This window comes from Haliotis rubra, unplaced genomic scaffold (genome assembly GCF_003918875.1).
Source record: "Haliotis rubra isolate DU_JTF1 unplaced genomic scaffold, ASM391887v1 Scf237, whole genome shotgun sequence".
Classification (NCBI taxonomy): Eukaryota; Metazoa; Mollusca; class Gastropoda; order Lepetellida; family Haliotidae; genus Haliotis; species Haliotis rubra.
In genome coordinates this window covers 782280-797616 of record NW_025766414.1, presented here as the reverse complement: position 1 = coordinate 797616, position 15337 = coordinate 782280, and the positions used below count along the sequence as shown (strand labels likewise).

Below are 15337 nucleotides of genomic sequence, written 5' to 3'. Positions count from 1 at the left end.
TGACGTCATATAGCTGGAGTATTACGTATTGCGGCGTTATACAGCAAGCATGCTTATGGAGAATATACAATGGACCGATTCCCAAATTTTAAAAACCAACGGGCCGATTCCCAAGTACAAGGTAACAGAACTCATGTTCGAGGTCACAAAACTCATCGGCGGTTACAAGATCCGACGTTCCATGGTAACGGTCTCTTGGTAACGGTGACTCCATCATGAATCCAGTCCATGTTCCACGTCAAAAGACTTAATTATTGTTGATAAGTACTGATATTGTCACAAGGATACAGCATACACATTCATGGTATGTGAACGTTCTAGTTGCTGATCTATATGTAGATAATGCAGTAACAATGGCATATTTGAAACAACTGAGACACTGATCTGGCTCCCCGAAGGATACAATGTGTGAAAGATATTTCTGGTGTCACCTGCTGTTATATTGTTGAAATATTGCTAAAAGCGGTGGCACATCTCACTCACTCACTCACTCACTCACTCACTCACTCACTCACTCACTCACTCACTCACTCACTCACTCACTCACTCACTCACCCACTCCCACTCACCCACTCACCCACTCATCCACTCACCCACTAACCGACTCATTTTGAAATATACCCCGGAAGAGATTTTTTAAGAAACACATATAGGCTGAATGTTTCCGGGAATTTACACTTAGATACAATTGTAAAGAGAACAAAGCTGTTTCGTGTCCTAGTTTCATATCCAAACGTCCTCAATGTATCACACATGTTGGGATGTTCAATATCTGGATTCGCCATGGGAATATCACGTCACAATATCTGACTATACTGAAGTACAGGGTTTTACAGTGTCATATTTCAGTCGCCATCAGGAAACAGAATATCTAAATACAAAAATATTCTACATCAAATGCATTACCCAGTTTCATCCATTGCCCTCCTCTAAGCCGCTTTACCATTTATTACAATTCCATATATCATATATCATTGGGCTCTTGCATTAATTCATCCAGTGCACGTGGCAAATTGGTCGTATTGTTGTTCTTCCTGTGCCCAATTAGGCGAGTTCTTAATGGGATATACATATTGATTAATGCAAAAAAGGAGATATAATAGCATGAGTTGTCGATCTGTCATATGCAAAACATGTACGACCCATTTGTCATGATAATTGAAGGCTTGGTTAAGGGTAAGGCTAAGTGTAGGTGAATACACTTTAGACTCCTTTGGAAATGGTTTAGTTATTTCCCTTTTATTTATGATATTCCCCTTTTGTTCGTTCATTTAATCATTCGTTTATTCATCCATTCGTTTATTCATTCATTCGTTCATTCACTCATTCGTTATTCATCCATTCGTTTATTCATTCATTCATTCGTTTATTCACTCATTCGTTCATTCATCCATTCGTTCATTCATTCGTTTATTCATTCATTCGTTTATTCATTCATTCATTTGTTTATTCGTTCATTCAAAATACTCAAACTGGGCAAGGCCTTAAGCCTTGTACCGGGTGCATATATTTTCATTGGTATGGATAGTTCATGGATAGTGAAAGATCGCCTTTTACAGGGAATCCATACTTAGATATCTGATAGGAATATTTGCAAGCTGAATTGAATAGATTCTGATGTGTAACTGTGTACAAAGCTCATGGATTTTGATTTTCACCAACTTGATCCATATTTAGTATCTACCTTCACAAGTATTTACTTACCCAAAATTTATATATGGATCGGAATGGCAAACATGACAGTGGTTACTTAAGCTAATTTCACACACCCAACAGAATAACAAAAAAAACCTCTGCAACCATCATTCGTTTTCCTCTTCCCCCTGATGTTTCATCACGGCTGTTGTCATGGATGCTGTTCGTGCATGGCAGAGTGGTCATGGTTGTGGGCTTCTCTGTTCGTTCAGCAGAGTACGCGCCAGTGACACGCCGCCTCAACATGCAATTACATGCTGTGTAAACCCGACTACCTTAAGGTCGTATGAGTAGGAGTAATTGGGCACCAACAACACTGGAGGGGCAGTGAGAGTCATTGGCCTCATTCAATGTGGCAAATTACAAGGTCAAGTTGGTACGTGGTTCAATGTTAGCTTCAGACCATTTGTCAGGTTTCTATAGGGATGTACTTTCTTCACATGTTAAACGGGTTACTTACAAAATATAACAAGTTCCAACCTTAAACATTTTACACTAATTAATTGACTTTGACCACTTTAAGCAAAGGAGAGAAAATGAAAATGAAAACAGAAGAGCTATGCCATTGTTCGTCATGCAAAGTCTAAATATTTCAATTTCCAGCGCGGTCATGCGACCATTAGTGGTAGACCAATATTACCGCGTAGAACGCAGTACAATGACGTTAACAATAATATTGGAATGCTTGGACCATTTATCATTTTTTGGTAAACGTTGAACAGCACAAGGCGGTTTGGTAAAACGGAAAAGACTAACCTGAATTTGTTGTTACTGTGGTTTATTGGCGAACGGCGTGCTCTTCGTCCAAACTGACCTTGGTCGTGAACACTTTCCCCTGTTCTAACCAATGAACAGACATACGAGGTAAGCATGATTTAAATAAGCGTTTCTGGGACACAACATGCGACTAACGGATTCTGTCACAGCTAAGGGACGCTACCCTTCACAGTCACAAATATAGTGTAATATTCTAATATTGAAGCAATATCACGCCTGGTTACATCGATAAAACCAATCTAATTATTCTGGTTATCCTCAGGGAATTAAAGGAATCACGTGACCTATCTGCTCCAAAACATATATATTGTTCTTTATGTCTATTCAAACCGACTATATCACAAACCACTTTTCCCCGAACATATGATTGTGTAGGCGTTTGAACAGGCCAGCTAACAACATTCGACAGATGAAGGAACTCTGACACTTGTCATTACAGAAAGGTGGCACTATTTGGGATAGGATCATAGCAAACGGGCTTTGTAGGTCAACTCAAAATGACAGGGAAGCAAATAAGTTCAATTTCAATTAGACCACTAACGACAGCATAACGACAGAACCCTTCAGATGAAAGTGACGAAGGACAAGCGAAGCCTGTTTCATTGATGCCTATTACGTACAACAAATGAGTGCCAATAAAAGGTCAAATAATCTTACTGGCTTAACGTCAACAGTACGCCAGTTTTATCCTACAACAAAACACATCGTACCTTTTCATTATTTCGACGAGAAAAATTGATCGCTCGTGACAAACCGAATTTGCTTGATCCAGCTGAAGTGAAATGAAATGAATATGCTAATCGACTAATCATGCACTAGTTTGTAGCTATCATGAACTGAAATGGAATAGTGCTACTTTCTGTAAATGTATATCGTATTTCCATTTTATACATACATAAAGAACACGATGCTTTCAAATAAACGTTGAACATCGTTCATCACTCGTTGATATCATCTGCCAGAGCTCATTTCACATTCACTGCTGTTACAGGGATAATGAATTTGTCAGAGAAAGCTTGGATTCGAACCAGAGATTACAGGCTTCTTGCACGCATCAAGAACTCATCTGAGCACAGAATCAAGCTCCTCAGCTAACTGATCCACCGTTCGTGTGTTCACTGTTTCAAACACGCAACCTGGTGTGTGGTGTGGTGTGGTGTGTGTGTGTGTGTGTGTGTGTGTGTGTGTGTGTGTGTGCGTGCGTGCGTGCGTGCGTGCGTGCGTGTGTTTAACCAACCAATCAGGCCAAGTGATCGCAAAAGAGTGGGTGTATTATATGTATATAAATTCGATGACAGTTGGGTGTATCAATCTTGGTTCTTAAAGAGTTTCCTGATTTGTCAGATATCTTATAAATGATTCATGAAACTGTACGTCCACCAAATAATTGATTTAAACTGAGATATCTCCCGGACAAGGACGACCCTAAGTTCACAGGAAGGTCATGCGTCACGGGCGTGAGGCAAGGTGTCTTGAGATTTGCCATCTATCTTTGAAATTATGGCGAAGACACGTGAATTCTTTGCAGGCATCAGGTCCAATTAAATGGTCGGTTCTCAGTTGGAGGCGTACAGGCTCCTGGAACTACTGAAGCTGATGATTATAGTGTTGTTGTTGTTGATGAAGATGTGGATAGATTTTTATGATCTCAAATGGACGATGGCAGATGGCAGAATAGATGTAATTTGTGTTCTCTGGTTCTCTTCAGGCAATCTCTTCAGGCAATGTGCATGATGAACAAAGGGCGGAGTTCTGACTCTGCAATAGGATTTGTGTGGTGGTAAACAGCGTTCTGATGTTGTTACCATAGCCAATGCCGTGTTGTTGATGTCGCTCCCAATTTTCTGTAATTTTCTGGGATACAGGGACATGTGTAGACACATTTTACTGTTATTCATCTGCTTTATATTGATAAGTTTCCACCTGTTATTGTCATGTTGATTTTCATAATGTCAGCCACTGAAAAACACTACATTTGGAAAGAGACACGCTATACAGCACAATGGGACACTTGTAGTGTAGCATAACCATTGCATGATTAGTGAGAGAGATTGGTTTAACCCCGCTTTAACGATTTTGCGGTTATCATGGCGTGGAGGAAAGCCCAAAGTGAATCAGTTGTCAGATGCGTAATAAATAATAATTAATAAATAGCATGATCACGGGTAAAAACATGATCTAGAGGAAGTGGATTTACAACTCAAAGGTTCAATGGTCAAAGGTTTCTGGCAGGCATGGAGGAAGCAGCACTGCACGATGAAGCTTTAACAACTTGGCGACCAGAGTCCATGATGGCAACACTGAAAACAATATACAATTCCATTACAGGAATGGCAGAAGGAGATACATAATGGTCAGATAGATGCTTCAGAACATATTCCCCTTGTATTTCCGAATGTCAGTTCGAATAGGCTGTATTTTGCAAAAGATAATAGAAGTAAAGTTATTGTTCATATTATTCGATTATGTCTCGAGATATTTCCAAGAGTTATGAACGTGTAATGTGAAGTTTTAAAGGTGTATTGTCATCGATGACACCGTACCATGACTAACAAAGAAGACAACGAAGCGAAACAGAAACAACCCATAATAACAAAATACAACAACACATACCCCAATAAACTAAAAAGAAAATTTATAAAATAAAATCAACCAACCACGAAAAGAACAACTACAACAACAACAACAACAAAAAGGCTTATGAACACGGGAACAACACGGGTCATATTTCTAAAGCTATAACACAGCCCGTTCTCTTAACGAGAATACTGACAATAACTGCAGAACAAAAGTTTAAATTGAATTAATGCCTCAACTGTATTTGCCGTTTATTTAAAATTGTGAATTGTGAAGGACTGTGTACTGTAAACCTTATACATTACGTTTAAAGGAAATACACATCAACAGTATCTGTGTCAACACTGTGTATAACTCATCTCCAGGTTCTGTGGATCAAAAGGGCTGAAAGTATTAAAATGGACTTCAAAGAGCAACTGATTCGATAAACCGTCTTTTTAAACATTTCGGTGGCAAATTAATCCCCACTGTACATTTAATGTCATAGGGGAAAACTATAAAATTGAAAGAGGGTTTTTTTTAGCGAAGAGAGTAGGGTTTTTTTCTGTGGCAATGGAAATGACGAGTTTATAACTCGCTTTTATGTCGGTAATTGTACCAGCTGCTTTAGGCAAGAAATTAAAGGTTCGTGTTTCTCTATAGCCTGGACATCATCGATAGGTAACTCAGGTTGATTTAACGTTCCGCTGTTATCTCACGAACACGTTAGACTTCATTAAATAGGGACGATGTAGTAACGTACATTTATACTATCAGGTGAGTGAGTGAGTGAGTGAGTGAGTGAGTGAGTGAGTGAGTGAGTGAGTGAGTGAGTGAGTGAGTGAGTGAGTGAGTGAGTGAGTGAGTGAGTGAGTGAGTGAGTGAGTGAGTGAGTGAGTGAGTGAGTGAGTGAGTGAGTGAGCGAGTGAGTGAAATTGACTTGCGTAGTACACAGGTATCATGCTAGACCAAGGGATATCATCGGGTGTCCTTAAGGAGCATCGGCAAGCCTCGACCTCAAATGTACGTCCTGATGAAGATAAACTGGTCTAAACATATCTCATATTGTTCTTTCTCACCGACAGCTAGTGATGAGACTTTGTTGTGCTGGACCCAGAATCATAATCAGGACGAACTAAAGATATGAACTCATACCTGTTCGTCTGTGCCTTAACTTACGACAGTGCAGTTATTATGATTATACTAATAAACTCGAAGGGATTGGTGAAATATGTTTATTTTCTATTTTCCCTTACTCCATTCTTACAAGTTCCTTCCAAAGTCTTCACGGTTTAGTATACCATGCTAGCCTGAATACCCATGCCACAATTCGTTGAAAGAACTGCAGATAATAATTCAAATTAAACTAATGTTAAGACCGTAAACGAATTTTGTATATGAAAGTATTTTAACATTTAAATGCTTGGAATTGGATATTTCAAAACCATCTACAGTTGAAAGTAATTCTTATATCTCAAATATATTTCTGGTACGATAACAGAGTTATCAGTGTTGAGATTGGATCGAAACAACCCGTTATTGCTGATCTATATACCGTGAAGTTGCTGATCTTCAGCAACCCATGCTTGAGCTGACTAACGAGATATCTGACGTGCACGCGGTTGATGCATGTCATCGGCAACAGCGTAGATGAATGCTCGTGATATCAATCACTGGGTGTGTTAGGACATGACTGGATGTATGACTTTATATATAGCTGGACTGTGGCGTTACACTACAAACAAACATAATCTAGGTAACCGTGAGTTTGGTCAAGGCTCGCCTTCCTACAACATTTTCACAAACGTTCGGTAGGAATCATATGGACGCGTATCCCATGGCATATGAGGAGAATTTGCCAGACCATTGTGAATGTTCCTGTGAGAGGGAGAGAACCACTTCCTGCGCAGCCTGCAGCGAAATGAGTCAGGCAAGCCATACAAGCCACTCAAGCCAGACAAGTCAGTGATTGGTAGCACTACAATGGAGCATCCCCTGCAACGCTGACCACACTCAGACAGGTCATTCTGTAGCGTTCGAGGACAACATAGACACATTCGACGACATATGGTAATAGAAACACGGCCTTTATAGTTATCACACGAAAAGGCTATCAAAACCTAACTGTACTTACACACAATTCTTGAAAGACATTTAGAAATTGGTGTAGTAATACGAGACAGGACATGTATCGTGAGAAACAAAATAAATAAATAAGTTGTTAGCCATAAGATTTGTCTTGTACTTTCATATATGCTAAGGGGCGGTGGAGTAGCCTAGCGGTTAACGCACCAGTGGTTAAAGCGTTCGCTCGTCACGCCGAAGACCCGGGTTCGATTCCCCACATGGGTACAATGTGTGAAGCCCATTTCTGGTGTCCCCCGCCGTGATATTGCTGGAATATTGCTAAAAGCGGGATAAAACCAAACTCAGTCAGTTATATATTCTAAATTAAGAACGTATGTGTTTAAGATACGACTCGTCGTCGGCTACGTAGCAATACATACGCTGTTGTAGCAGACCAGCAAACATGAAAGAAATTTAGTTCACAATGTAACAGTCAGATGCTTTTCAACACGTGTGTCTACGAGATGTAGTGACAAATGGTTATGAAAACAATTCTTTCTGTTTGATTTCCTGTTTGATGACATATAATCATGTCCCAAGTGAGTAATAGCTTGAAAGTGTTTGAATAGGGATAATAATTGTTAAATAAACTGAAAAAATGGAACTAAAGTACACTTGTATTTCCTCCTCGTGTAACGGATGAGGATAGGCTGTATGACAGCTTTGAGTGTTGATTTCAACTTTCTTTACAAAGACGGTAATCATGTGCATGAACCTTAAAACAAGTATTTTGACGTTTCGCTGAAAATGCTAGAACCTTTATCAATCCTAAAAAAAATGTCAGAGTTGAATAGATGAGATACAAGGAACAAACTAAATCAGAAAGTGACAAGAATGTGTGATGGAGGAGGCACAACATGGACAGGCCCAATTGTCATGTGGGTTCCCATCTGTCAAAGTTGACGAGTTTCTACATGTGTAATTAAGATAGTCAAATAGTCAACTGATACATTAAATACAACCCTAAGCAAAAGGAACACACACAAACTCCCGTACACTCACATACGAACGCACAAACAAATGTAGGTGCACACGCACACACACACACACACACACACACACACACACACATAAAACCCCAAACACCGAAATCCAGAAAGCAACAGCAAAAAATGTAAACAAAAACCTAAAGTAGGCAAACACACACACACACACACACAGAGAGACAGACACACACACACACACACACACACACACACACACAGACACACACACAGAGGAAAAACACACACAAAAACAACACTTAAATGCGACCCAAATAAGGAAACATTCCACGTGCTCACTTCGATTAATATCTCACTCCGAATTCAAACATTCTACACTTTTCTAGCTTCAAACACAACTAACTCACTCACAGAGATTTAGCCAAAATTGTTCCCGGCAGCCTAAAACCTCCCACAAATCGGGGTGCCTGTGATAAACAAGCGTAGCTACGACTGTCGTAAGTGAATGTTAAGGTGAGGTGAGGTGAGGTGAGGTGAAATTGGGTTTAGCGTCGTGCTTGAGAATATTTGGCTCATATGACGACGTGCATGCGTGTGTATGTGTATGCGCGGCTGCTTGTACTAGCCCAGACTGAAGCTGGTTTTATAGTGCTAGCTCACTGAGATACCATGCCGCAGTGAAGCATGAATACCCCACTCAGACACATTATACTGACTCCGAGCCGACCAGTCCTTGTCGTACCAATTAATGCCGAACGCCAGGCAGGGACCAACAAGTACCATATTGTAACGTCTTTTGGTATGACGCGGTCGGGGATCGAACCCCTGACCTTCCGCTCTCCGGGCGGACGCTTTAACCACTACACCACGGAGGCGGTTTAATGTCAAGGTACGGGATTGACGGTCACTTAACCGATACGATCGCTTTGAAAAACGGCACCCACATGGAAACATGTTTAATTTGTTTACCTAATGAGCCACTCGCAACAACCTGTTACATTTATAAGCAGTATGTGTGGTTGATTTGCTGCCATTTTTTATCACTTGTGTTGTAGTTCAATTCTAACGTAAAGTATCAACAAATATTTGTGTCTGTATTTGAACAATGTTAAATGACTGATTACACCAAGTTTACATTACACCCCAATGCAGTCAAATTATGCTGTCAATATCAATATGCACGGTAACGTAATTAAACGGCAAATAATTGCATAACCCTTTGCCAAATGCATCTTCACAAGTACAGCTGTCAAGGGATTTGAAATGAACCGAAAACGTCATCACAATCTATATTTGCAATATCCCAATATCTGTGGCTATTCCTGGCAAATCCTACGTTGATGTACTATTTCTAAAATAACTGGATATTTTATGACCAGTGTTTCAAAGGATTGTATTCAAGTAGCGATTATCACTGGTTGCCCGTGTCAACCCACCTACTTAAGTTCCACCGTTTCCGTGAGCGCTAAAACTCGATAACTTCTCACCAACATTTAATCTGATACAAAAACGAACAAAAATGTTTATCTAATGAATGAATTCACGCAATGGAGCTGAAAAAGTGTGATTTAATTTCCCAGCATCCTCTCGCTGGTTCCACGTCTCCTAGCGAACAGAGTTAATGCAACTGAATTTATTCCGTATTGAAACCCTTAATAGTGCTTATCAGGGAGACAGGATGTCAGGGGCTCCTGGGCGTGAGCAAGCTAACAATATGAAGGCTGCACGTGCTGTGGCATATTTTCTATTTATTTGAGGAAGAAATGCGAAAAATCGGTCGGGAAGTACATCATTATTTTGATTAATTCCCATTTCGGAATTGATCGTTTAGATTTGTATTTTGAGAAATTCTAGCCCAAATAAAAACAAAAGTATAATTATTTCCGAAAGAGGAGTCGAGATGTAGGCTGTAAATCTCCCAGGGTTTAAGATACAAATAAGACTTGAATCAAAAGGATAAAATGCAATCGCACTGGCTAAAAGTTACAGATATAATGTAATCAGTATTCAGATCATCCCACAGCAGAGACCTTGACATTTGAGAGGCGGAAATTAAAAAGAAATATGCGACGTTGAGGGGATTAGGTGTGATTGTTTTCATGTTTGGACTCTGATGTTCCATAAAACCACTGGTTGCATCAACGCTATTCCTCTAACGCTTTCTGTATGATGAACTCTCTTCCGTTCCATGTAGCGCGAATACAAGAATTTTTTGTTGAATATTTTGTCGATACATATGTCACATAAAATGTCGGCTGCTGGAAATAGCGCTGGATTAGGAGCTGTGTGGCTACAAATAGAGAGCCTGAGTATAGCATCAAGGAGATAAATTTACGCCCGGACTTCCTGTTTCCGTCACATCGTAATTTGAAGTTTTGAAACCTGGAGAATTTGACATGTTTTGCAATACCGTTTGATGTCATCTAGGCTGCCATTGATATAGATATGTAGCATGCAATTACTGTCTATTTGGCCCCACTTCACAGTTTCCAGTGACGCCCCGAATAAAATACCCATTGTGTTATTCTGGGTGAACTATTTTTTAAGGAATTTTCAGTTTCTTTTCTCGAATCTTTTGATCTTTTGCGAAAGATGTCTTCAGCAACATGACGTCATACTGTAGATAGCCGGAAGTATATGACACTGACGTCATCCATTGTTTATGACGTCAATTAGACGTCATTAGAATGACGGTTTTTCTGTAATGTTTCAATAAGTGACCGACTTATGCTTCTATGCTATAAACAACAGACACTTCATGCAATCTACACGTTAAAACTACATTCGACAGGGTGGGTTGGGGTGAGGTGAGGTGATGTGATGTGATGTGAGGTGAGGTGATGTGATGTGAGGTGAGGTGAGGTGATGTGATGTGAGGTGAGGTGAGGTGAGGTGATGTGATGTGAGGTGAGGTGAGATAGCCTAGACACACATATACCTATCTACACACAACGAGAGACTCACAGTCCTTTCTTTGGTGTATTAGGGATTGCATTCCTGGAAGGACTGCTTTTTCCATTCTGCGACTGACTAATATAGGTCCGACAGATGACAGAGGAGATGGATTAAGCGGGAATTGCTACTTATTAGCACAAGAATTGATAGGTGAGGTGTCGGCTTTGATTACAGTGAGGTTCTGGACGCCGAGATCCGTGTGGTCGTTTAAGGACTAAAGCGTTAAGAACATTCCCCAAGGGATTGACTGATGCTATTATTTACAGCATTTGTGAGGATGACATATATGTTTACAGCAGGAGTGAGGGACACAGATAGAAATCTGACAAATATAATTGTGCCAACGTTGAAGCTGTAGATGTAGATGTAACTGCAAATGCAACTGTAGCAGCTGCAGTTTTAGATTTGTATTTTGAGTAGTTCCAGCCCAAATAAAAACAAAAGTATAATTATTTCCGAAAGAGGAGTCGAGATGTAGGCTGTAAATCTCCCAGGGTTTAAGATACAAATAAGATTTGAATCAAAAGGATAAAATGCAATCGCAATGGCTAAAAGTTACAGATATAATGTAATCAGTATTCAGATCATCCCACAGCAGAGACCTTGACATTTGAGAGGCGGAAATTAAAAAGAAATATGCGACGTTGAGGGGATTAGGTGTGATTGTTTTCATGTTTGGACTCTGATGTTCCATAAGACCACTGGTTGCGTGAACACTATTCCTATGACGCTTTCTGTATGGTGAACTCTCTTCCGTTCCATGTAGCGGGAATACAAGAATTTTTTGTTGAATATTTTGTCGATACATATGTCACATAAAATGTCGGCTGCTGGAAATAGCGCTGGATTAGGAGCTGTGTGGCTACAAATAGAGAGCCTGAGTATAGCATCAAGGAGATAAATTTACCCCCGGACTTCCTGTTTCCGTCACATCGTAATTTGAAGTTTTGAAACCTGGAGAATTTGACATGTTTTGCAATACCGTTTGATGTCATCTAGGCTGCCATTGATATAGATATGTAGCATGCAATTACTGTCTATTTGGCCCCACTTCACAGTTTCCAGTGACGCCCCGAATAAAATACCCATTGTGTTATTCTGGGTGAACTATTTTTTAAGGAATTTTCAGTTTCTTTTCTCGATTCTTTTGATCTCTTGCGAAAGATGTCTTCAGCAACATGACGTCATACTGTAGATAGCCGGAAGTATATGACACTGACGTCATCCATTGTTTATGACGTCAATTAGACGTCATTAGAATGACGGTTTTTCTGTAATGTTTCAATAAGTGACCGACTTATGCTTCTATGCTATAAACAACAGACACTTCATGCAATCTACACGTTAAAACTACATTCGACAGGGTGGGTTGGGGTGAGGTGAGGTGATGTGAGGTGATGTGAGGTGAGGTGATGTGAGGTGAGGTGGCCTAGACACACATATACCTATGTACACACAACGAGAGACTTACAATCCTTTCTTTGGTGTATTAGGGATTGCCTTCCTGGAAGGACTGCTTTTTCCATTCTGCGACTGACTAATATAGGTCCGACAGGTGACAGAGGAGATGGATTAAGCGGGAATTGCTACTAATTAGCACAAGAATTGATAGGTGAGGTGTCGGCTTTGATTACAATGAGGTTCTGGACGCCGAGATCCGTGTGGTCGTTTAAGGACTAAAGCGTTAAGAACATTCCCCAAGGGATTGACTGATGCTATTATTTACAGCATTTGTGAGGATGACATATATGTTTACAGCAGGAGTGAGGGACACAGATAGAAATCTGACAATTATAATTGTGCCAACGTTGAAGCTGTAGACATAGATGTAACTGCAAGTACAACTGTAGCAGCTGCTGTTTTAGATTTGTATTTTGAGTAGTTCCAGCCCAAATAAAAACAAAAGTATAATTATTTCCGAAAGAGGAGTCGAGATGTAGGCTGTAATTCTCCCAGGGTTTAAGATTCAAAAGGATAAAATGCAATCGCAATGGCTAAAAGTTACAGATATAATGTAATCAGTATTCAGATCATCCCACAACAGAGACCTTGACATTTGAGAGGCGGAAATTAAAAAGAAATATGCGACGTTGAGGGGATTAGGTGTGATTGTTTTCATGTTTGGACTCTGATGTTCCATAAAACCACTGGTTGCATGAACGCTATTCCTCTGACGCTTTCTGTATGGTGAACTCTCATGCCGTTCTATGTAGCGCGAATACGAGAAATTTCTGAAATCTGACAACTATATTTGTGCCAACGTTGAAGCTGTAGAGACAGATGTTACTGCAGATGCAACTGTTGAAGCTGCACATGAAACTGTAATTATTGCTGAAAATGCAACTTCAATAGCTCTAAAAAGAACCGTTATGGCTGTGTATAAATCCCATAACAAATATCAACTGAAACCAGAGCCAAATGTAGGATTCTGTCTTTTTTATGAGCATGTTTCAGCACAAATGACAAGGTGGGTGTACTAGGGATTGGATTCCGTCAGAAATTCATATAAAGGCCAACTGTTTACTGAAGAACTAAAAGTCAAAATAGGGAATAGCACAGGGTATATTTTGTCAATGATTTAAGGTGACCTGACAATATGGCGTCGCATTCTGGAAATGTCCTGTACATGCCTACCATCAAACGTTTTATCATTAAAACTGAGGCCTGGAAAGCAACGTTTACAGCCTTTTAGCAACAGTAGTACGGCGCCTTTAAAATCTACTTGCTTGACAATGACATTAGAATCTATGTCGAAATGTCGCCTATACAGAATAAAGAAGTTGTATATCCATAAAATATATCATAGATTCATATATATATGTATAAGGCTAAAGAACGTCAAGTCGTCAAGTTTGATGAAGACGTCTGTTATCCCTGGCTTTGGAATAGAAGTGACCCCATGTAAACCCATTGGAGGGAAGGTGGACAAATCAGCCAGTGACAGAAGGAATTTCTTGAACCTGTAAAAATAAGAAATATAGCAATTTCATGAAGTTAAGAGAGTTAACGATCTATCCGCCGTAGCTTTCATTATGGATGTTGGTCATATTACAATGATCTGTAGTCCACAGAGGAAATTCTAAATCAACTCACCTATATACCCATATGTATCATCCTGCATCTGTCAATAGCTGATATCCCTGGGTCATCACACGCCTGGAACCACTCACGAACCTGAAATGTGTTTAATATCTGTGTACCATGAGTCCAAAAGCATGATTAGTATACCATAATTTCAACAAATTAACATGTTAATCAACATTGAGATACCAAATGCATGATCATCATATATTCTAACGCAAGTTGCACCTGACTACCTATGAAATAAGTTACATATTTGCGCAATTGATCATGCACACCTCTTAAAAATCAACAACATATCCTTTGTTGTTGTTGTCAGCTAAAAACAGCCGTAAACAAACATTCGCGATATTCACCGTAATTTCACGTGACACAACTGTACTCGAGATCTAAACAAGAACAAGTTCACTACTACATATCTTAGACACAACATGCTAACACTGAAAAAACTGGTACCAATGTGCGATTTGGAGAAATCATACCCGCCTCGATTAACTTTCAGCCTGCAACACTTCTTTCAGACACACCTGTGTAACCTAACTTGAGGCTGAACAGTGAACACACTGACGAGGCCGAACCCTACCCATATTTACGGTAACTGATTAAACAAAACATGTATTCCACATCAATTGACAAATCCGGGTACATATACATGATGGTTGATCAATGATGTGGGTGTTAGGCATTAAAGTCAAAACTTCAACCTGGAATATACAAAAGAAACTACTCACCTTGTCACTTCTTTGGTTTCGTCCGCCATTTTGTCGTACAATGTTTTTTCCGGAAATGGTGTTGTCACTCGACTACGATCGGTTTTTGACGGATACAGCCGAAGTTATTCCGCTGCATTCTACCGAGTTTCGCATAGCGGCTGTACGCGTATTCCGCTAACGGCCGCTGTCAAATCTGATAGTACCCTTTTTGTTCTGCAAATAAACTGCATTAGATTGCAATACAGACGTTATGCTACCAATACGCCATCATTATGATCTCATTCAACGCTTTTTCGGCACATAGATAGGAGGGCCTGCACATGGTCTTGCTTGAAGTTGTTGGGTCGGTGTCAGACTGATGGATGCCAGGCTAGGAGAAGAATCGACAGTATTAATGTATGGAATGGCCTGGATATATTAGGGGATCGACTGGGTGTTTTCCGACACTAGTGGGTATTGGTAGAGAAATATTGATTCGAGATGTATCGG

At 39.9% G+C, this 15337-nt stretch overlaps 1 long non-coding RNA gene across 1 annotated transcript; it reads right to left on the bottom strand.

The window, feature by feature from the left end:
• Window positions 1–13946: 13946 nt before the first annotated feature.
• On the bottom strand, window positions 13947–15046 carry LOC124278441. Its single transcript, XR_006899091.1, has 3 exons — window positions 14867–15046; window positions 14148–14228; window positions 13947–14014 (listed from the first exon to the last, which is right to left on the bottom strand). It is a non-coding gene; the product is annotated as an uncharacterized LOC124278441 (long non-coding RNA).
• Window positions 15047–15337: the final 291 nt, after the last annotated feature.